A 23,619-nucleotide genomic window follows, 5' to 3' on the forward strand; every position below is an offset into this window, starting at 1 on the left:
TCAATTTCAGCTCACCACACAAAAAAATAAAAAAGCTAGAGCTTGTAACAAATACATTTCAAGACTCAGCTCCGACAGTATCACTACTAAGAAAAGAAAGCAGCTGTAGAAACATCACATTTTCAATTTTAAATCATAACGTATGCTTCAAGTTACAGTATTTTCTATCATGCAATGTACTGTTAAATTACTGATTCAACAAATCCTAATAATGAAAAGAAACAGCAGTACAAGAAGTTGTCGTTTTGAACCATCGATCTTGGAGCTGGTATGTGGCACAGCGGGTAAGCCACGGACTCTGACAGAGACATCCCTCATCACAGTCCTGGTCCAAATCTGGCCTACTCTGCTTCTGATCCAAATCTCCACTAACATGCCTGGGAAACCACAATACGGCCCAAACACCTGGGTCCCTACCACTCATACAGAAGATCCAGATGGAGTTCCTGGCTCCCAGCTTCAGAAATGGAAAGGTTATTGCTTATACAAAAGCTAAATTCTATTATACTAATAGTATTTTATAAAATGTGACTACCCTCCATTAAGTAAAAGACTGTTCTAACAATCCTTAACAAGTTTAAAATTTCAAAGGCACAAAGAATGATTTAGACATATCCTCTCAAAAACATTTCCACAATCTTTTCCACTTTACCTTAACAATGAAAGCACAACATCTAACTCTTAGATCAAATGTAAAAATACCCTCTACATGCTAGATAAAATTTTCCTAATCTAGGCTCAGTGCTGTGGTGCTGCACGTTAACCCTCCACAGTACAGACATCAAGTCCCAGCTGCTCCACTTCAGATCCAGCTCGTTAATGCACTTGGGAACGCAGCTGAAAGCGGCTTAGATCACTGGGCCCCTGCACCCATGTGGAAGGTACACATGAGGCTCCTGACTCCTGGCTTTACTTGGCCCAGCCTCAGCTGTTGCAGCCATTTGGGGAGTGAAGATCTTTCTGTGTGTCTCTCCTCTCTTTTCAACCCTTTCAATAAATTAAGCTTTAAAAAAAAATTATATCCTTAAAAAGCCTTGTCTTATCTCCACTATATTATCACCAAATGAAAGCACTAAGACAAAAAGGGTATATAACACATGGGCTGTGTAGATGACTGGGGAGTCTACCAGCAGAGAGGAAAAACACAAAGGAAGTCACAGCAATGGAGGGCAGATCAACAGACCACACAACCATCACACTGTGAGTATAACCTGCGGTTCTGTACATGCAACACAGCTTTCAACTCTAGGAAATGCAATGCCCTTTGAGCATTGAGTGAATGCCATCCCCTGGAGGTATGCAAAGTGCCAACCCTGGGTAAGGCAAAGGGGAGATACTCCATTAAAGGGAGGTAGGCAGAATAAGGGGAACAAAATACTGATCACATTTAGATAAGTGCAACCAATACTAATCCATACTGGCATAGTCATATAGAAGTCTCAAATGAGAAAAATGCATAAAGCATGCATTTTAGTTTTGTCTTTCCTCCACAAAATTTCTATTACTATTTCTTAGAACCCATGTTCTGGAGAATTTCAGAAAACTAACTTTATAAAAGGCCTTCAGATCCAGGCTGCACCTTGAAAAAGAAAAATAAGGAATCAATAATTTTCTAGTGAAAAAATGACAGCAATAAGCAGAACAGATAGCACAAACATAAAGAGTAGACTAAAATACCCAAGAGCAGGTGGTCTTCCCTGGTGCTTACAACACCCATGTTGCACACTGGACTGCCTGGGTTACATTCCCAGCTGCAGCTGCAGACTCCAGTTCCCCGCTAAGACAGACCCTGAAGAGGCAGCAATGACGGCTCCCATGATGGTCCTGGTTCCCTGTTCTAGTCCTGCACCAACCACAGAGGTCATCTCGGCAGTAAACCAGTAGATGAGAACTCCATCTTCATGTCTTTTGTTCTTTCTCTCTGCCTCCCCAAAACTTAAAAATAGCAGCTGGGACCAGCACGGACACAGTGGCTAAGCTGCTGCAGCTGGTGTAAACAGAGTGCTGATTCCAGGCCCCACCACCCTACTTCACTGCTCCATCCCTGCTCCTGTGCCTGGAAAGCCACCCACAGGATGGGGTTCCTTGCTCCTGGCTGCAGCCTGGCCTTCTGGGGAGGGATCCAGCTCATGGAAGATCTCCTTCTCTCTGTCACTGCCTTTCAAATAAAGAATGATAAACCTCTTAAGAAAAAACATAGCTAAATAACATAGCAAACTTTACTCTTGGGAGTACAGGATAATTTTTTAATTCACCTATGGGAGAACTCATGGGGTTAATAAAATGAAATGTAGGTCTATCGCACAACTAATAAAATCATTTTAAAAGCATCTTTCAAGTGAAGTCTAACTTTTTTTAAGATCTACTTTTCAGAAAGCATAAATTTTACTCCTAAATTTCGCAGCCCTGTACAGTAGTCATATCAGTTTACAGTTAAGCAGTGCAATCTCAGATTTCACACTGTAAGCAAGCATCTGGCCCATTCAAAACCTATCCCTGGTCTTCTCTCAGAGGTCCAAGTGTCAGTAGTATTAACACAAATGCAAGTATTACAGATTTCGAGAAACTGTATAGCTGGAAATTGCTACACTTAGGAATGCCAAATAATATTCCTATTAAAGTAACCCAAAATACTACATATTAGAACAGCTGATTGTGAACTAGGAAAATTCAATTGAATGGATAGCTTTCAAAGAATAAGGCTAAAAGTTTGCCATAGTATATTTGGACCTCTTTGCCAGAAATCCATATTAATTTCTATTTCCACAATCACTAGGAAATCAACCTGTCACTCCTAAATTTACTTTAAGTTGCAGCCAACAACCTAAGCTTTTGGAACAAAGGAAAAACACAGTCAGCATTGTCTTAAAATGGGTCTGCCTTAAAAAATCAATTTCAATATAAATTTTGTTTTAAAGGCAGATATAAACTATTTACAATATTACTATAAATGAAACAAAACAATGAAATAAAACAACTGCACTTAAAAGCTGACCTTAAGTAGGAAAACTATTCAAAGGCAGGTAAAATATACCATACTAAGCCAAAATAGTTTCAAAAGTCAGATCAAATGGACCACAGAGTACATTGCAGAAGTGCAACAGCAATCATTTTTTGTTTCTACTGCCAGAATGATAAACTATCTATTAGTCTGCTATCACTTATTTTCTTAGAAGGCCATTCAGCTCTAACCTGTTGGAGTAGCTGCTTGTTAATTGAAATTAGTAAGGATAAATATTTACCTACTGGTTTATCTCTGTTTGGTTAGAAACAGTATGCAAAGCCCTTCTAACCAGAAAATAAAAACTGGGATAAGGTCTATATATTTTAACAACACAGCATAGTGACACAGCGTTATTTTTATGAAAAGAAGCCTCCTTATTCAAGTCATTTGGGAATGGCAGACAGCAAGATTTGAAAGTAAAGACACAGCATTCTCTAAGAACTGACATGTATGTAAGTAATGTAGGATGCGATCACACAAGCCAGCAACACGGCATAAAAGATACGGCCTGGCCTACAACATAGGCATCCTAAAATGGGCATCACTGTGTCATGGCTGTTCCATTTCCCTTCCAGCTTCCTGTTAGTGACCTGGGAAAACCAGTGAAAGATGGCTCAAGAGTTTGGCTGCTGCCACCCACATGGGAGACCTAGAAGAAGCTTCTGGCTTAAGTCTGGCCACTGGAGCCATCTGCACAGCGAACCACAGATGGAAGATGCTGTCTCTTGCTCCTTGTCTCCATCTCATTCTCCGTAACTCCTTCAGACGAATAAACAGTCAGAAAAACTTAAAGAGACTGCACATATTTTTTTGAGAAGACTACATATAGATGATGGAAATATTTTCAATTCCTGTTTGAAAATTATCACAAAACCTACCAACGTCAATAATGTAAACTTAGCTACAATATTTACAACTACTATTGGAAAGCAGTAATTCAATTACATTCAAAATCAAATGCAATAATGACGTCTTCTTGATTTATAAACGCATCTCTACCATACAACTTTAACTCATTTATAATTCAGTGTCAGTGTTTCTCAAAATGAGGACTGCTGGGCCCCACCACACATGTGCTAAATCAAAACTGTAGGAGCAATGGGAAGAGACCTGCACTTCCAGTAACAGCCCCAGGGTGACTTCCACTGACAAGCTGCTGAAGCACCACTGCCTGCAGCGCTAGCAACAGTACATTACATGTCAGGAACCAAACATTCATCTAGGCCCTTGTAAAATGTTTAAATTTCAACACATCAATTAATATTTGAAAAAGAGAATAAACGTGGCCGAAGATAAGTGCATAAGCAATTATAAAAGAAGTTAAACAAAACTTTAATATAGCTCACTTTATTAACTCGGGATTTAAGACAATCCTAGTCATTTCAAAGACCAACAGATTTGAAAAAAAATCAAATTTAAAAAGTCAATCCAGTAAGAATGCAGCATCTGAAATGCTTCAAATTCATCTACTCAGCTGTTAACGTTAATACCAAATATAAGTGATGACTGAATTTATAAAGGAAAACACAAACAAACCTATTTATATCCCAGTATTAAATTTATTCTGATCAGAAGCTAGGTTTTCCTACACTCACATAAACATGTATAACGGAGCAACAAGCAAAAACTAGAAGCCCCTTGAGCCCAGTTCTCGCCATCCTCCCTACTAGTTCTGTGACCTTAGGGCCCAGAAAAACCATTTTACTACCAAGCAAAGGGATACAACTGCATCTACTTCACTCCAAACACAGGATTAGCCCCCGTGAGACTCAAATGAGACACTGTGACAAGTTGTAAAGAACTTCATAAATCGAAGGCATTAAGACAGCAAAATCTGAGGGGCACTTCCAGGATCTGTTAGAACCTAGATTGCTGAAAAATCAAAATGCATAGGCCATAAAAACACTGCAGCACATAAAATTTGATTTTTTCAGAATCAACTAGATACTGGACACTAGTGAAGGAAGCTGCAATTACAAAACCTAAGAATGTTATTCAGTTACCTGTCCTGTGCATCCATTTGTAGCAGATCTGGTTCTTGTGTGAAGGTATAAATAAAATCAGATGAGCTATAGGTTTTGATAATTATTAAAAACAGTAAATATCACCCTCATACGTCCACATAGACAATTACTATAATAAAATTGAACAAGACAATGTATGCGATGTCTGTAACATATCTAAACAGTTGAAAAATTTTAAGTTATTTACATTCCAGAAAAGTATTCCATAATTATTATGTAAATTTTTCCTTATAATGTTACATCCGACACTATATATTCTCCAATATACTATTGTACCTTTCCATAAATCATAATATGTACTACAAAACTATTATTTCTAACTTGTAGAGTTAACAGACTTACCCAAGATGCAAAATTTTACATCATGTTTCTGCTTCCTGATCCTTAGTCTTTTTGCAAATTACTGACAAAATTTCAGAATTAAAAACTGTACATATGCATACAATATAAAGGGCAAATATTCTTTTTGTTGTTGTTCAGTTTAGTAGAAGACCACTAACAGTTTTTACGTGGCCATTCCTTCTAATACTCATTTCACATGATAAGAGACTATTTCATCATAAAAGAAGTTTATGTCTGTCAAACAAGAGCAACTAGTAAATTTAAGCCCCAAACCAAGGATCCTATCAAAGCCCCCAGAACAATGGAAAGTGATTCCACTTGCATCAACCTAATAACTCAAACACTGTGCTTTCGCCTAGCAGCCATGTGCCACAGTTAGAAACCATGTTTCAACTCAAACAGATTTTTTTGTTTAATCCTAGCTAAAGACTTACCTACAGCCCAGCGGCTAATGCTTTACAGAAGTCCATGAAGAAACGGCATGTGTTCAATCAAAGCTTAAATGCAGATACGAGGGCAGTATCTTGCACTTTGCAATTAAAACTATACTTGGTGATATTCATGTCAATTTATTACTTGAGATCTCGGTCTTTTCTCATGTTACATCTGCAGTACAATAATCTAAAAACTGCCCTGTGTCTCAAGAGACAGCGTGCTAACTCTCATAAGCGGAAGGGAGAAAAGAGGGAGCAAGTGAATGAACACGGAAGGAAATCTCAGCCATTCTCCATCACTACATTTGTTCTTAAAGAATTACGAATTCACTTTTGTGAGATGCATTCTAGAGGAGCCATACTCAGAAACCACTTTTTCTAGCACGGTCTTTATTCAGCTTTGAATGTAAGTGCTCCTGCTGGAAGTGCTCATTTGTATTATTCAAAATAAGTAATAAGTAGTAAAATCCTCAGTAAAACCACAAAAGGCAAGTTGTTGGGAGATGACAAACAAAAAGCTAACTATATCTTATTCAAACAAGGCTAATAGTTCTACCAGTTTTGAGTGTTTCAGAATCTGTAACTTAAAAGGAAAATTCTGAAACCACTCTTACGTGGTAAGTGCCCTTATGTGGTGGCAAAGGCAGCTTCAAACATCTATCTACAATGCTGCTGTGCCTTTCCTTTTTCTCCTAACTTGACCCAGAGTATGAATATATCTATTATTTTATTGTAAGCAAGAATCAAAACTAGCTTCTCATCTCAGAATGTTACATTATATTCAAAGCCTGAAATTAAAAAAAAAAAAACATGAATTACCAAACAGGAGAAATCCCTTCCAAGCACAGAAAGACCTCAGAATACAGAAAAATGAAGACAATTCTCCCTAACTCATCAAAACGGGGCTGCCAGCAATGACAGCTATGACAGAAGACGGCATCCTTTGAATTTTCGTCATTCCGATAAAAGGAAATCACTAAATTTTAAATTAAAAGGTGGCGCTCTGTCCTCAACTCACCCAAGTGACTCACTGTTGCAGACTATATGGTAAGAAATAAGTTACTCTGCAAAGACCTATGCAGTTAGACCCAAGCCAAAATCAGGAAAGAGATCCACCCTTAATTACAGCAATTTAACTGTCTTCTCCAAAGCGAAGTAGGAACTAACACGTTCCCCTGAAATCATGGCTACATGACCCCTGTCACACACCAGCTTTCACAGGCTTCGGTAGGAAAAATGTTTCAATCTCCTTCAAATTTCAGTTCACCAACAGGAGGGAGATCCAAGTAAAAAAGGCAGTCCCCTCCAATCCCTCTTAATTCCCCCAATCCTCCCGCGCCACACACAAGGACGAGGAGTCTGGGGAAGACTGGTCGCAGGGCAAGAGGCGAGGGCCCTCCCTCCACTCACGTGGGCCACCATCTAAGGGGTTACACATCCTCTGCCCGGCCAGAGTCTCATGCAAACCAGGCCCTTACAAGTACTTCTTATTATAAAACACACCCACGCTGAATGACAGCCTTATTTTAAAACAAGACTGTCCTCAGGTGGGGGAGGTTAAGCACAAAAACAAAGGCTTCCATGTTGAAAGGCAGTCCACATCAACGCATACATCCACCCACAAATGAAAAAAAAAATCCACAGAACTAATTAATCAAGAACAGCAATCGATACCAACAGGAGTCATTAGATTATTCATAACCCCGAAAAGTAGCGCACGCGGCACCAAATGCGGCCGTCTGCAGCGCTCGTGCCCAAGGGAAAGGCAGAAACGCGCCTGCTGAGGCTGGTCGAGCCCCTGCACATTGGCAGAGCCCCCCTCCAGTCCAGCACGGCCACCAGACACACAGTGCGGGCGAGTCAGAGAACTGGTGCATGAGATGCGCACAGAGACCAACCTGGCCAGCGAGCGCGGCGCAGAATCAGGGGTCTCCAACCGGCTCCCGCCACCGGATTCCCGGCAGGACTGAGCCCAAAGAGCACGCCCCCACCCCCGCGCCTGGAACATCGTCCTACCGCTCGCTGACCCTTCCATTTAACCGGGAGGGCAGGAGCCAGGGTTGGTTGATCGTTTTTTTCCTTCTTCTTCTTCTTTTCCCCTTTTGAACTAAGTCCACAAATATCAATCGGAAGTAACCCTGAACATCTTCGGGGGCCAGACGCGAGGTGTAGGGAGAGCGGCTAGGCACCTCTCCAACTCTAGGGGAATCACCAATCCTGCCTGACACGCATCCATCAGCTACCCCGGCCAGGGGACCTCCCGCTCCCAGCCCGCAACGCGTCTGGGGGGCCAAAGCCGAGGATTAGAGGGGTGACCCTCCCAGGGCGCGGAGAGGGAGACGGGCAGTGCTGCCCTCAAGGTCACCACGCGCCGGGGCGGGGGCTACTAGTGACGGGATGGGCTGTGGCGCGGCCGAGGCGGCTCTGACAAGTCCGAGGGCTGCGAGTGTAGACCAGAGAAGCCCCGCAGAGCCCCGACCTCAGGCCGCGGGGCAGCGACTCCCCGGCCAGACCGCGGCACGGAGGCGCACCGCGAGGAAAGCCGCTCACCTTTAGAAGCTCCCGGCAGGGGACAACCTGCCAGGAGCCACCCGAGCGCCCCCACCAACTCCTCCGGAACCCGGCTGTCAGGACCCCCGCCGCGACGCCCCGACCTTGGGGGTGGGGGGAAGGGTTCCACCCGACCTCTCGCCCACCCCCCACCCGCTCCCCACCTACAGGTGACCGCCCCCGACCGCGGGCGGGCGGCGGCCCCGCCACTCACCTCGCCCGGCAGCGGGAACCATTTTCCGAGGGTGGGAAAGGAAAGGGAGGCTGCAGGAGGGTCGGGGGAGGGGGCAGCGAAGGAACACGGAAAAGCGCCAAGAACGGGGGGTGGGGGGGTTTGTCGTCGGCGCGTCCTGCAGCCCGCTCGCAGGGCTCGGGCCACCACGCGGAGGTGCGGCTGCAGCGCGGGGAGGCGGCGGCCGCGGAGCCCAGAGGCTCGGCGTCCAGCACCCGGAGCTCCCTACTCACGCTGCACCGCGAGGAGGCGGCGGCGGCGGCGGCGGCCGCGGAGGAGGAGGAGGAGGAGGCGGCGCCCGGCCGGCCCCCGCCCAGAGCCCGGCAACCGCCGAGTGGCCGCCCGCGTCCCCGCAGGACCCGCCTCCCCGGCTCCGCAGAGCCGCACACTGGGTGCGCCGCGCTCGGCACGGGCAGCTCTGCCGGCCTCACGCCGCCGGCCTCCGCGGCAGCTGCGGCCGGGATGTGCACGCCCGCTCCCCGCGCTCGGGGCGGGAGGCTCCCGGGGCAAGCCGAGAGCAGACGGGCCGAGCCACGGGAAGGCTGGGGCGCAGCTCCGGACACAAGGGGGCCCTCCCTCCCCCACCACCACCACCACTACCACTCCCCGGCTTGCACCAGGTTCACACACGCAGGACTGCCGGGAGGGAGAGGAGAACAACTCACCCGTTCCGGTCTGGCGCTCCCTTCTCTTCACACCCACACGCCTCCCGCTCCACGCTGGCGGCCCAGCTGCTCGCGCTGCCAGTGCCGCCGCCGCCGCCGCCTTGGCTGGGCGCGGTCACGTGACGCGGCCCGCGGGGAGCCTGAGGGCGGGCAAGCGCGCGCGCGCGGAGGGAACGCGGCCGGGACCGGGACTGAGAGCTGAGCGGCCCCGGGACGGCGTTTAAGGGACGGAGGGAGGGCCCGGCGGCCGCGCGCCCCCGGGCGGACCCCGCGCGCACGCGCGCGCCCGACGCTTGGAACTCGCCGCGCGCGGGCGGGAGGGGCGGGGGGACTCGCGCTCTTCCTAGCCCGAGCGCCGCCGCGGCCGGCTGGCTGCCCTCGCCCCTTCCCGGCTGCCGGCGCCTGCCATTGGCTGGCCCGCCCTGACGTCCGTGTTTCCATGACGTGTCGGGGCGGTGGGGTGGGGAGCGAGGGGGCGGCGGGGGAGGAGGAGATGGAGGGGGCGGCGACTCGGTCCGTCACAGCTGCTGTTTGGGCGCGGGGCCCGGCCGCTCCCCTGACGTGTGGAGGCAGGAGAGCGATGACTGCCGCAGGAGTGCGGACGTCCTTCACCTGGGGTGGGGAGGGAGGGCGCACCCAAGCCGCCCCCGGGGGGGGACTGCGCCCCTCCGGCTTCCCCCCCCCCCGACCTGGGCGGGTGAGGCCAAGCGCCCCTGGCCAGGACAGGCGGACTCTCGAGCCGCTGCTCCACACCGGACTGGATGCCAGTCCCGGGCCGTGACCCAAGTGCCTGCCGGCTTGATTCCTCCTTGGGGAAGAGAGCCCACTCCGGCTGTGGGCGCGGGGAGGCCGGGGGTGACCCGCTGCAGCACCTGAAGGGTTAAACCGCGGCATTCGCGAACAGGCCTTGCGGGATCCGGGCTTCGAACCCCACCGTTTTCGTTTGGGGTGGAGTGGGGGGAGTGCTTTTTCTACCCTGACCGAGCTGGTGGCTCTTTGAGTTCACTTGTAGCATCTTAGCTCCGCGCCTTCCTTTCTGAGGCAAAGAGGAAATGAAAAAAAAAAAAAAAAAAAAAACAAGGGGAACCTGCACTGTTTAGGTGCTGAAAGGTAACCCGCCCCAGTCCCAGCCTTCAAGATGTTTTTGCGAGTCAAAAGGAAAAGAGGAACCACCCGTCGTGACATTTACTTTAAAAAGAAAACGGTTTGCCTTCCCCTACTCAACACCTTTTTAAGGATGTGTACCTTAGCTAAGTTCCACCGCGCTTCATTTTCGTCTGATAGCCTGTTTGAACTACACCACCCTGCTGGAGCCTCCCTCACTGTTATTTTCGCTACCCCTACATCCTGACGGGGACATAAATTCTGCAGTTTTCCAGTCCTTCACGCCACAACTGGAAAATTTTAAATTTGTACAACCTTCTGAAAGAGCTCACAGACAAGGGAAATGGTGCGTTCTGTCTGTTCACTACCTGACAGCATCTATTATTTACTCTTTAATGGCTTAGAAACCAAACACGTAAAAGAAGTTTAAAAACAAACAATTCCCCGAGACTCCCATCGAAAATCATTTTTGTCAGTTTACGTATTCAGCGCGTTGTACATAATACCAGCGCGCTGAGCTGTGCCCTTGACAGGCACAGGCGACCCTGAGGAGGATGAAAACGTTTTTTCTTTCATCATTGTTGGAGCATCTGTTGGTATGCTGCAATAAAATAGCCCTCCGTGACACTCTGGCAAACCTCCTTCCACACAAGAGCAAATTAACCAGACCTCACCTAGGTAAATGCAGCCTCCTCTCCGCCTGAAATAACTCACAAAGCCTCCGAGCTACTGAAGTCACGTTGGCTCTACTCCAACTTTTCCTCCAATGGAGTCACAATAGAAAATTGAATTATACATCCTACTTCATCAAGAATTTGATGCTAAAGTAATGGATGAATCATTGCTATAGTACACTAGCAAAGGGGAGAATGGAATAAGCCAGAATCCGTTCATTTTATGGGTTGGTTTGTTGCAGTTCTCAATTATACAGTATATGATCCTAAAGTATTGTGGTCATGAAAAATGACTGAACATCCTTTTAGAACATAATTGTAATACGTTTTTTATTCATGGAGCTATACAGGTTCGTGAATGAAAATGCATAGATCTATTTGGAGACAGACATATCTCCGAGCATATTTGTATGCATTTTAATGAAATGTGACTCACATACATGATAAAACTTTACTGTCACCGTCAGGATAAGTTTACTGTATAGTTTGCTTTTTATATTTTAATTCTGCAAATGGAAAATAAAGGCTTAAAGCAATATAGAAATAACCATGCACATCACATTAAGACATTCAGCTCTGAAACCTCCTTAATGGCATATTTCTCAATGTGAAAACCAAGAAAATGTTGGGTGACTCAGTGTTTCCAGTGTTTCCTTAAAAAAAAAAAAGAGTTGAACTACCTGCAATTCAATGATGCCATCCTATCTGATCTAATCCTTTGAATTTTAGGTACAATTATCCCGTAAATGTAAAATGATCTAGAGACACATTGGAACACAATAAAGAGCAGTGTGATCATGTGGTTTACTGTTGCAGTGGTCTTGCAGAATTCTGTCTATATACCTTTCAGTTACACTGTGACATTAACGGAGATTTTAAGCCTGGTGAAAAGTTGCTATTTTGAATGTAGACATTCTTTGAAGAGAAGTTGCATTTCCAAAATAACAGGCAGATGTTTAGGCTATGTTCCTTTTAGTGTAATGAATCAAAACTATTGGGGTCTTTGCTGATAACCTGATCAATTCAAGATATATAAAACTAAAGGGATAATTTTATAAAGTTTTCAATGTAATAATAGTTAAGAAAGATCTTTATTCCCTCAATTTTGTCACATGCATCAGGCATTAGGACAAGATAAAGACATAACAGTAGAATATTTTTAAAACCATAGCCTTTCCCCAAAACACAGCTATACATATGTGACTCTGTCAGTCCTGCTCCTTGCAGAATGGTAAACAAGAGTAGGAAGAGGCAGGGAAGGCGGGAACTCCATGAGAAACAGTCATGGATGTTCTCAAATTTCAGTTAACCTGGTTCACCACAGAGAAAGGTCAAGAGAAGCATTATTTAGCTAAAAACCACAGAGAACTCTTTATCTATTAGTAACAAATGAACTATTTATTTAATTAAACTGAATATTGTTACAGATAAGCCTAAAAAAGTTTGAAGTCACATAATGAAAAGTATTTATATGCAAAAAATGTAAGGTGGTTGGATGACACCAACTAACAAGAATTATTTCTTGCTTGAATACCCTGTACTCTTCTAGATACGAGAGTTTTGTGGCTTTTTTTTTTTCTATCCCAGATACTGTATATTCTAGATCATTTGGTGCGGTCCTAAATCCAAACTCCTAATGGAATGTTGTGGAGAAAGGGGTCCTAAGGAGGATTGGACTTGATTTGTGCAGCTGAAGATCTGTAGGATTTAAGCTAATGCAAAAGAAGGTATATAACAAAAGTGTCAGGAAAAGTGACTGAAAATTAATTAGTTTGCCACATTCATTTTCACAGCTGTAAACATCCAACAACTATGTATTGTCCACTTTGATATCCCTCACCTTCATAAGGAAGCTCATTAATTTTCCCGTTAACATGGTGAGTTATGTATCAGGAGAATATTATGAGGCTTGGTTTGATATTTATTAAAAAAAAAAAAAGTTCCTACCCTGCTGCTTGAAGTGTAATGAATACTCTCTAAATATTGTCATTTTTATTCATAAACTTTCCTTACCTCTTATTACCACATAAATGTATTACAAAGACTAGTTTCACTTGTCTATAGTCAAATAGATTGTTAGGACAAAATTGTTTCTATTGTTTGGTTTGACTAAGATCCTTCAAACCTCCTACCAGCAAAAAGAAACATAAATTTATTGACTCAGATGTGCTTTTGGCTGCAAGTAACTAAAAGCTAAACTAACGGTGGCTTTAATAAATTGGAATTGGAATTTGTTATATTCACTTCGGAAGTTCAGAGTAAGGAATGACATGTTTGATTCAGCAGCTTCACACAACTAACTCTAGAGGATTCAGGCTCAGGAAAGGCATTTAACCCAGTAGTTAGGACGTCTGTGTCCCATATCTGATTGCAGGTTCCATTTCCAACTTTACTTCCTGACTACAGTTTCCCGCTAATGCTGTCCCTGGGAGGCAGAGTTGATGCTTCCACTGCCTGGGTTCCTGCCTGGAATGCATCCCCAGGTCCCCAGATTTAATTCAGAATCAGGACTCCGTACAAAGGTGGAGAGGGCACATTTTGTCCTCATTTTGAGAGTGAACCATTGGAAATGCTATCTATCTAAATCAGTAATTGGTCCCTCTCTCTCTCTCTCTCTCTCTCTCTCTCCGCCAATACAATAAAATAGTCTCTTAAAAAAAAAATCTAAGCTCACTGCTTTCAGTATATGTGGCATACATGATCATAAAAAAGTTTTCTCAGATTTGCAGTGAATCCTATATTTTTTAGATTTTTACTGCTTCTGCTTTTGTATATTTTTTCATCACACCCACCTTTTCTTTTAAACTCCTCCTTTGAGAATATACAGAACTTTTTGAACTTTGCAACATAGATTCCTGGACCGCATTCCAGGAGGTCCTAATTGGGTGTTCCGGAGTAAAAGCAGCAGATGTGAGTTTTTGATAGTCCCTAGATACAAGTACATGGATAGAAATTTCTTCCTCTTCAGGCAAGGACACCCATGCTATTGGCTTACGGACCCACCTTTAAAATTTCATTTAACCTGAATTACCTCCCTAAAGATATTATCTCCAGGCCCCGCGTGGTAGGCTATCAGCTAAAGTCCTCGTTTTGAACGCACCAGGATCCCATTTGGGCACCAGTTCTGATCCCGGCAGCCCCATTTCCCATCCAGCTCCCTGCTTGTGACCTGGGAAATTATTCAAGGACAGACCAGAGCCTTGGGTTCCTGCACCCATGTGGGAGACCTGGATAAGCTCCAGGGTCCTGGCTTCGGATCAGCGCAGCACCAGCCATTGCTGTCACTTGGTGAGTGAATCACCGGATGGAAGATCTTACTCTCTGTTTCTCCTCTCTGTATATCTGACTTTGCAATAAAAAAATAAAATAAGTCTTAAAAAAAAAGAAGAAGAAGAAGATATTATCTCCAAGCACTGCTTCCTTCCTCTGTCAGAACATTTGCTCCCTGGGTTCTTCGCTAGCTCCTTTTCTTCTCTGGCTGTCTCCTTTCATGGGTGCTTACACATGGGCATTTTCTGTCCTGACTTGAACAGTATTTACCCATTTTCATGACTTTAGTCTCTTGATGACAAGGATACTAATACTCATTGGTTTAATCAACATGAATTTGTTGAGCTGACAGATGTCTTCTCAAGGTGCTCAGGTAGGATGACTATAATGGCTCATCTGTTCATTTATACAAAGAAACTTCTATTAAGGACTTTTCTTATACACCAGGCCTAGCATAATTTGGCACATAGCAGATGTTTAAAACAAAAATTTGGGCTGAAATGAATGAACAAGCAAGTGAGCTATTACTTGTCTAATGAAGAATTCTAAATTTACATTCAGTCTTTTTTGTATGCCAATCAGTCAAGGGAACTTCTTTCATCTTCGTTTCTTTTTCTGATTTTTGTTTTGTTTTTTTGTTGTTGTTGTTGTTGTTTCTTTCAGAAAGAAATGATGGAAAGAAGCCAATTCACCAGTCACCTAAAGCAAGTCACTGACCCATGTATGTTTTGATAACAGTGAAAAAGGAGTCTGGAAGGAAAGCTTAAAAATAAGGAGCAGTGGTGGCAAATCAAGAGGAAGGTGAAATCTAGAACTCATGGAGTAGATGCACCGTGAAAATAAAAATCAGTATATCCTTCTCTGAAACAGAAGCAAAAATCTTTGTTTTTGTTTTAAGGAATATGATGAAAGAGTAAAAAATTAAGGTTTCGAGGAAAGATGGCATAGGCACACAAATGTCAGTCTTAAAATTCTTCATGTTAGTGCTTGTTGGTGGGCCAGAATTGAGGGAATACTGGAAATGGGCAGAATAAGGAAACAATTAGAATACATTTTTATAGCACTATAAGTTTGCACAATATTCTCTGGCGGCTCTGAGCTGTTTTTTTTTTTTCCCATCAGGGTAATAGTTCAGAAGCGTCTGGTGCAGAGTTTCCTAGCGGGGATGGGTACTGCATTAATAACAACACCGTGTTTGTCTATACAAATGGCTGCAACGAAGAACCATAGACTGGGTGGCTGAAACCACAGGTCTGCATTTGCTTGCATTCTAAGAGGCTGGAAGTACCCTACCTGGCTGGTGCTGTCAGTTGGCTTCCAGCATGGTCTCTCTACCTGACTTGCACATAGCTACCTTCTTTCTGTGTCTTCAGCTGTTCTTACCTCACTATGAGTGTGTGGAGCCAAAGATTACTATTCTTCCTTTTTTTTTTTTTTTCAGCTTATTTTTGTTGGAAAGGCAGATCAGAGTTTCATTTGCTGGTTCATTCTCCTACTTACCACAATAGCCAGAGCTGAGCTGATCCAAAGCCAGAAGTCAGGAGCTTCTTCCAAGTCTCCCATACAGGTGCAGGGGCTCAAGGCTTTGGCCCATCCTCGACTGCTTTCCCATAAGAAGAGAGCTGGACAGGAAATGGAGTAGCTGGGACATGAACCAGCACCCATATGGGATCCTGGCACATGCCATGCAAGGACTTAGCCAGTTGAGGCATCTCGCCAGCCTCTTTTTTCTTTTTACTCTTTTTCTTACTCCTCCTCCTATTTTTCCTCCTCTTCTTTCCTCTTTCTTCTGACTTCATAATATGAATTTTGAGGAGGCACAGTGTAGATCAGAACACATTCATTTGGGTAGTATTTTTCAGAATTCAGCTATGAGGATGCTTCTGTAGATCTGCTGGATTCGATTTCCTTCACTATGCAGTAGTGCTCCTCAAATACTTGCATGTGGTACATATAAATACTTGGGAAAAATATAAGAAACAGTGTTGATACACAAGTGAGTACAAAAACACGAAATTTGTGGTGCTTAAAATGGAGAACTCAATGGTAGAGCAGCAAGCATGCGGTAAGCAAAAATTAGCATTGCAACTATTTGAAAATAGAAGTCAGAAATATATAAGCACAGATTTTAAAAACATTTTTAAAAATTTATTAGAGAAAGAGAGACAGTGAGAGAGGCAGACAGTACCCATCTACTGTTGCATTTCTCAAATCCCCATCACTGCTTGGGGGTAGCAGTAACCCAGTAGCTTTTTGTTACCATCATTGTCTCCCAGGGTGTGTGGTAGCAGAAAGCCAGAATCAGGAGCCAAAGTTGGAAAAGGAACAAAAACACTCAAATGTGGGACATAGGCATCTTAACTGCTAGGCTAACCATCTATCTGCTTTAGCATGAAATAGCGTGACTCAGATATAGCTAGCTCTGAGTCAAGTGGAGAGCCGGCATTGAATCCTCATGATTTAATCCTGAATGTTCATGTCCCTGCAAAATTCACATGCTGAAACTCCAATCTGCCAGGTGATGTTAGAGGATGTAACCTTTTTAGAAATGATAATGTCTTAAGAGCACAGCACATATGAATGCGATCAGTGTCTTTACAATGCAGGCCAAGAAAGTTTTTCTGATGCTTCTGCCATGTCAAGCCACACCATTTGTGAACCAGGAAATGGGCCATCACCAAGCACTAAAACTGCTTTCACTTTGGTCTTGGATTTTCCAGTCTCCAGAACTATGAAAAATAATTTTATATTGTTTACATGCTATCCAATATTTTGTTATAGCAACCTGAATGGAGTGAGATGCCATGTGAAGCCAAAATCTGATCTTCCTGCTACTAGAGTATTGGTTCTGGTTCTTATCAATTTACTGGCTCAAGAAGAGTTTAAAACTAACAAACAACAAACATACAAATCAGAGGCTTGCTTCCACCAGGACTTTGAGGAAGAGGTACCAATGATGAAATACATAAGAGAAGTGCACCCAGGAGGCAGCACTCAGAAACTGCACAATCACAGACAAGAAGGCATGGTGGAACCCAAAGGTAAAGGGACAGCGGATACTGTGACAGATTGCTGTACTGACCATAATGCTGGTATGTGTGTAGACCAAGGCGTGGAGGAATAACATCTTCAAAATTCCTATGGAAAATTTCTTGCCTAGAATTCCAGGTTTAGTAAAACATTATGTGAGAGAGATAGAAATGCTGATTTCTTTTGAAATTTTTGAATGAAGGGACAGCTTGTCACAGATGCAAATTATTTTACCCTACTATTCTGGCTATGTGCATTTTCTGGTTCAGACTTCCTGTCAGGTTCTGACTGTTCTCTTAATCTTCTACACACATTCATTCAGTTCCTGACCCGTTGATCGCACTTAATTCTGATATCTATTGACACTCACTTTTGCTTGTATATTTTTTAGTTTTTAACATCAGTGGCTTATCTCAAACTGTAATGATGCCTGTTTCTGAAATACATTCATGTATATATATGTGTGTACGCATATGTGTGTGTATATATACATCCTGAAGGTTGACTTCCTTGCTATACTTAAATTCAATATGCCGATGTATTTCTGCCTTTCCAGGTCCAAATTTTTTGCTTTCTTTGAATGTTTTGCTAACATGATTCATATTCCCAGCATTATGGGTTAATTTTTTCATTAATTTTATTATTTTACACACCTAATTTTTCAAACTTATGTTCCCGAGTGCTTTCTTTGAAAATTAATTATCACGGCCCAGTACAATGGCTCAAATAGCTAAATCCTCACCTTGCAAGCACCAAGATCCCATATAGGTGCCAGTTTTTGTCCCCAAAGCTCCACTTCCCTTCCAGCTCCTTTTTGTCTCCTGGGAAACTAGTAGAAGATGGCCCAAAGCCTTGTGACCCTGCACCCACGTGGGAAACCCTGAGGAAGGGCACTGAGTGCTTAGCCTCATAATTTCCCTATTTTTGTGCATTTGACATTTTTCTTTAGCTTTTAGGACATTGTCCAATACTATTATAAAGTCTGAAAATATCATAATTAAGATACCTCACCCCCTTAATTAACTTTTTTATCTACAAGAATTTATATAGTGAAACATACATTCACACTTCGTATTTTTCCTAGTATCTTTCGTGTTATACATTTATCATTAATTTTTTATACTAGTTAGCTATAGATAATCATCTGTTTATATATATTCTATTCTAAGCAATACACACATATCTAGTGTAAATAGTGACAGGTCTCTACAGTCACATTTTGATATTATTAGGGTAAGAAGTTGTCAGTTTATCTGGTGTGGTTCATACAGTGGGGACGTAAAAGGACATAGAGAGTACAATATCTGAAATGAAGGAATGTATATATCTAGTAGTGTTGACCTGAAAGAACAAGAAAAACAATTACCAGGAAAGATAAAAATATGTGGCAGTTATATATATATATATCGAATATTCATGCTGAGGAAATCCAAATTAACAGGAAAGGTTATTATGGGAAAGATGAGTCTTAAACTTGGCTTTGAGGAGGAGGCAACATGACATTTAGAAAGAGCCTGAGCTTTGATGTAAAGCAGGCTTGGATTCCTATCCAGTTCTGAAATTTACCAGCTGTGTAATCTTGGGCAAACTCTGATACTGTTGCTTCCTTCTTCATTCAACAGTGATGATCTTCTAGGGCTCTGGTGAGGTTGATATTAGCTAACATAATTTCTGTAGTACTCAATGAGTTGGTATTTCTGTTCATTGTTTTCCCACATAACAATCCTCATTTTGTATTGCTTTCATATTTTCTAGTGCATATAAAAATAATGTAACTTATGTAAAATGCAGTTAAATCAATACAGTGCCAAAGGCAATTTAAAAATTCACTATGTACGTGCATCATTGGAAAAAAGAAATTTTTTTAGAAGTTTAAAACATTTTGAAACAGTAAAGAAGTTGAGCTGTAGTTTCTTTCTGTGTGAGATATATTAGCTAAGCCAGTAACTCAAATTATTTTTGTTTACCACATGGTCGCCTTGTGTATTTAGAATTCTGCTATGCCTTGCTATGTGAAGGTCAACTGAATGGCTATAGAGGCAACAAGATGTTTCTAAATAATGATTAGGCAAGAAAGTGAATGGTCTTCCCTGGAAAACAAAGGAAAACTGTTCTTTGACAAAGTATGAGATGACCACTGAACTCTGAACCAAAGCTCAAATAATGAAGACCAAGTTTCCTCCTTGACAGGAAGTGTTATCCCAGCCGTGCAGCTGAGAGCTAATTAAACAGCCTTGGACCGCCATGCTGAACCATAGTACCACATTTACAGAATTAATTTGGAGGACATGTTATTAAAGTCTGGGGTTTATCAGAAGAAGACAGCCTCTTTTTTTTCCTCCTTCTGAGCAGCATTTTAAAATTAACATACTAGATAAGCTTCATACAATGAACAGAGCCTATGAGCACTCTCATATAGACACAAAACCAAAGCAATGAATCTGTAAGCAAAATAATAAGGCTATTGCATTTTGAGACTGAGACTAGAGTCCCAAAATAGTACTTTAGATATCCTGAGAGCATTTTAAAAAATAAATTTATATTCCACATGCTTAGTTCTAAGATTCCCAATGACATACTAGTGACCACTAATTTGCATTTATAATACATGCTTCAGAGTATATCTGAATCATGTAGCAGTTCTATACTTAATTAACTTAGAAATAAATCAGTAATAATTGGGACATGTAAGGCAAGAATGTTTTAAATTATTGTGAGGTAAATACTTTCCTCTCCTAATTAACCTTAATGAATGGGCTTCAAAATTTATATCTGGAAACCAAAAGAGTAAACAAATATCCCACTTAACAGTGAATGCCAATGGCTTTCATCATTTAAGTTATTATTCACGGATAACAAGGGTAGAAATAAGATATTGAGGCATTGCATGACTTGAGACTTTTTAAAGACCATAGAGAATGCTATGTTCTTTTAGGTTCCTTGAGGTAGGGGAAAGAGCAAGTCAGAGAGTTTTTTTTTATAATGTCTTCAAAATTTTTATTTAAAAGGCAGATTTTACAGAGAGGAGAAACAGAGAGATGTACCTGCTGGTTCACGCCCCAAATGGTCTTCTTGGTCACAGCTGGATTGGTCTGAAGCTGGGAGCTTCATCTTCAAGGTTTCTCATGTGAATGCACGCACACAAAAACTTGGGCCTTCCTCTGTTGCACATGCAGGGAGATGGGCCAGAAGTGCAGAGCCGGGAGATGAGAGGACACCCAGAGAGGATCCCGGCACTGCAGACAGAGGATCACCTAGCTACACCAGGGTGCCAGGGCCGACCCAAGGACAGCGAGGGAACTGAATCCAGCTTTCTCGTGTAGGTGGCAGCAACCCAAGATTTTGTGCCGTAACCTGCTGCCTTCCAGGCTGAGCATTAGCAGGAAACTGGAATGGAAAGCAGGGCTTGGCTTCTCACCTGGGTGCTCTGAGACACGGAGTATGGGTTTTCTGAGTGGTGACTTGATGGCTGCATCAGATGCAGCCAAATGGGTTCTTGACAGTTCCATCTACTGATTTTGTAAAATTAATAAGCAAGGATTTCTTTATTCTAAAAACTTTAATAAGCACCTTCAGCAATACATTAAAATTGGGCCACACACCTGGCAGATAGGAAAGTATGTCAAATCTAGTTAGCCACTGATTTTTAAAATGCAGACAGCAGCACTTGTTTTAAGTTCCTTCTAGCGCTGTGACAAAAGGAGATAGCAGTTTTGACTAGTTAAACAGTTAAATTATTTATAAAGTTGCAGGTAAAAACTAGTCTGGACAATCAATGGGAGCTTAGAGAGATAGTTCACATAGACAAATGAGTAAGCCTCATATGAAATGCATGATTCTGCTTATAAAGTGAACTAATGCGAAAGGAATTAAGTCAAGGCATGGAGTAATGTGAGAATTATGAAAAGAGTAAAGAAAAGAGTACTATTTGCAGCATGCTTTGAATCAGAGAGGCAAAGAAAAATCTGCTGGTAAACTTAAGAACATGCATAACTCAGCTGAATTTTTATTGCATCACTATTTGATAGATACATGCGTAAACAAGCATAAACATATTTTCTCATAGATGAACTGTATAATAGAGACCAGCATACTGTGAAGTAAAAATACATTTCAGTAAGCATCTCTATTCTGGAATAAAAGGGGAGCTGCCATTAAAACCGTTAAATATACCTTGAAATGTCAATGCTAGATTTTCTGCCATTGCTTATACCTACAATGCCATGATACACTTAGATAGCAAAATGTTAAATGTGTTAACTCTTACTAAAGGACCGTACTACTAGAATAACATGGGGCAAAGTGGTGGACTTACGACTTTCTGAAAGACCAGACTTTGTATAGCGGGAGGAGGGGAACCCAGGAAGGGGGAGGGGATATCCCTGAGCCTATGCAACTGCATCATAAAATAAATATGTACTTTTTTTAAAAAAAGAAAATGATGGGAGAAGATGGGGAGGGAGGGAGGAGTGAAATAATAACAATAAAAAAACTTAAAAAGAAGAAAAAATATTTGAAAGGCACGTTTACAAGAGGTAGAGACAGAGATGGGGAGAGAAGAGAGATCTTTCATATGCTGTTTTCCCAAATGTCCACAAACAGAGATGGGCTGGTGTGAACCCACGAGCCAGCAGTTTCTTCCTGGTGTCTCACGTGAGGGCAGGGGCTCTTGCGCTTGCGTTGTTCTCTGCTGCTTTCCCAGGCACATTAGCAGGGAGTTTGATTAGAAGTGGAGCAGCTGGGTCTGGGGCAATGGTTCAGTGGCCAAATCCTCATCGTACAGATCCCAAATGGGAGCAAGTGGTTTCCCAGCTGCTCCACTTCCATTCCAGCTCCCTGCTTATGGCCTGGGAAAGCGGTAGAGGATGGACCAAAGCCTTGGGATCCTGCATCTGTGTGGGAAACCTGGAAGAAGCTTTGGCTCCTGGCTTCAGACTGGCTCAGCTCTGACCTTTGCAGTCACTTGAGGAGTGAGCCAGTGCTTGGAAGATATTTCTTTCTGTACCTTCTACTTTCTGTAAACCTGCCTTTCCGATAAAACTGAATAAATTTTACAGAGAAAAAAGAAAAATTTTTAAAAAAGTGGAGCAACCAGGACTTGAAATGGAGTGGAATGCTTGCGTCACAGCGACAGCTTAACATATTGAACCCCAGTGCCAGCACCTCTTCCTCTTTTTAAAGAAAAAAAAGACATTAATTTGAGTACTTCAAAAAGTTAATAAAAATGGAATTAAAAGGAAAATTATTTTGATGTGAAAGATTTTGAAATCTATGCGTTGTTTTTTCATGATACACACAGTCCACAGTTTTTTGAAAGCAGTTGTAAAGAGAGGAGGAGAGTAGAAAGGAAGGGATCTTCTCTCTGGTTCACTCTACCAAATGGCAGGGAAGACCAGGGCAGTGCCAGGATGAAGCCAGGAGCTAGGAGCTTTAACCAGGTTTCCTACAGGGGTACCAGGGCTCCAAGTACTTGGGCCATCTGCTGCTGCCTTCCTAGGTGCATTGGCAAGGAGTTGGACTGAAGTGGAGAGGCTGGCATTCAACCTGGCACCCATCTGGGATGTCAAGATGTTAGTTTAAGCCACCAGAGTCATTTTTAGATATGTGATGGAATCCTACTCCAGTGTAGGAATGCAATATTTTGGTCAAAGAATTCATCTTTGTTAGAGCTTCCAGACATCTTTTTAAAAATAATTCCAAGTGGAAATGAGAGACCTTCTCAAGATTGGGCTTTTAAAGCTAATTAAATGAAACCAAAGAGAAAGTTCATTAGCTGGGTTGATTTTCCCAGCAGCCTTAACATTTTGAATTAGAACATGAGAATTTGAAAATATCCTAACTCATTCAAACCAGACATTTCCTTAATAAAATGCCGTGAAAAGCTCTTGCCCTTGGCCCCCAGTGATTGCTGCAAATGCTTGGCCAGTGATTGTCTGGCCACAGTAAGGGTATTGCTTGGAAGAAGGCTCTGAACCAAAGTTTTGATGACTTCATAAAATGAGTTGTCATCAATTTCTTTCTCAGAGATGACAGCATTGTAAGTAAGAGATATTAAAGGCAAAGAGTTAGTGGGAAGTCTAATGTTACTCTTTAAAAATGAATTGAACACATGTTAGGAGATATGTTAAGTATTGGAAGTGGAGAGTCAGAAAGCAAGATGAGATCAGATAGGAAATCTTCAAAAGGAGTTTGTCATCACCGCAAGGAAGCTGATCAAAATGTTGAATTATCAGACTGTCAAATAAGAGAATAAATGTAGACATATAGTCATCTTCAAATATTAGGACTCT

The 23,619-nt window shown here is 42.6% G+C and overlaps 1 protein-coding gene across 4 annotated transcripts in view; it reads right to left on the bottom strand.

The window, feature by feature from the left end:
* Positions 1-9,456, bottom strand: part of ATP2B1 (ATPase plasma membrane Ca2+ transporting 1) — a 106,502-nt gene extending 97,046 nt beyond the window's left edge. Inside the window, exon 1 of one of the 4 annotated variants that reach the window (XM_058673453.1) lies at positions 9,252-9,456. The gene's annotated coding sequence lies outside the window, so the exon portion shown is untranslated. Of the gene's footprint in view, positions 1-8,568; positions 8,843-9,251 lie in introns of those variants that run through there. The other 3 variants (XM_058673454.1, XM_012926383.3, XM_036492479.2) reach the window with 3 other exon arrangements.
* Positions 9,457-23,619: the final 14,163 nt, after the last annotated feature.

Source organism: Ochotona princeps, chromosome 15, assembly GCF_030435755.1.
Source record: "Ochotona princeps isolate mOchPri1 chromosome 15, mOchPri1.hap1, whole genome shotgun sequence".
Lineage (NCBI taxonomy): Eukaryota > Metazoa > Chordata > Mammalia > Lagomorpha > Ochotonidae > Ochotona > Ochotona princeps.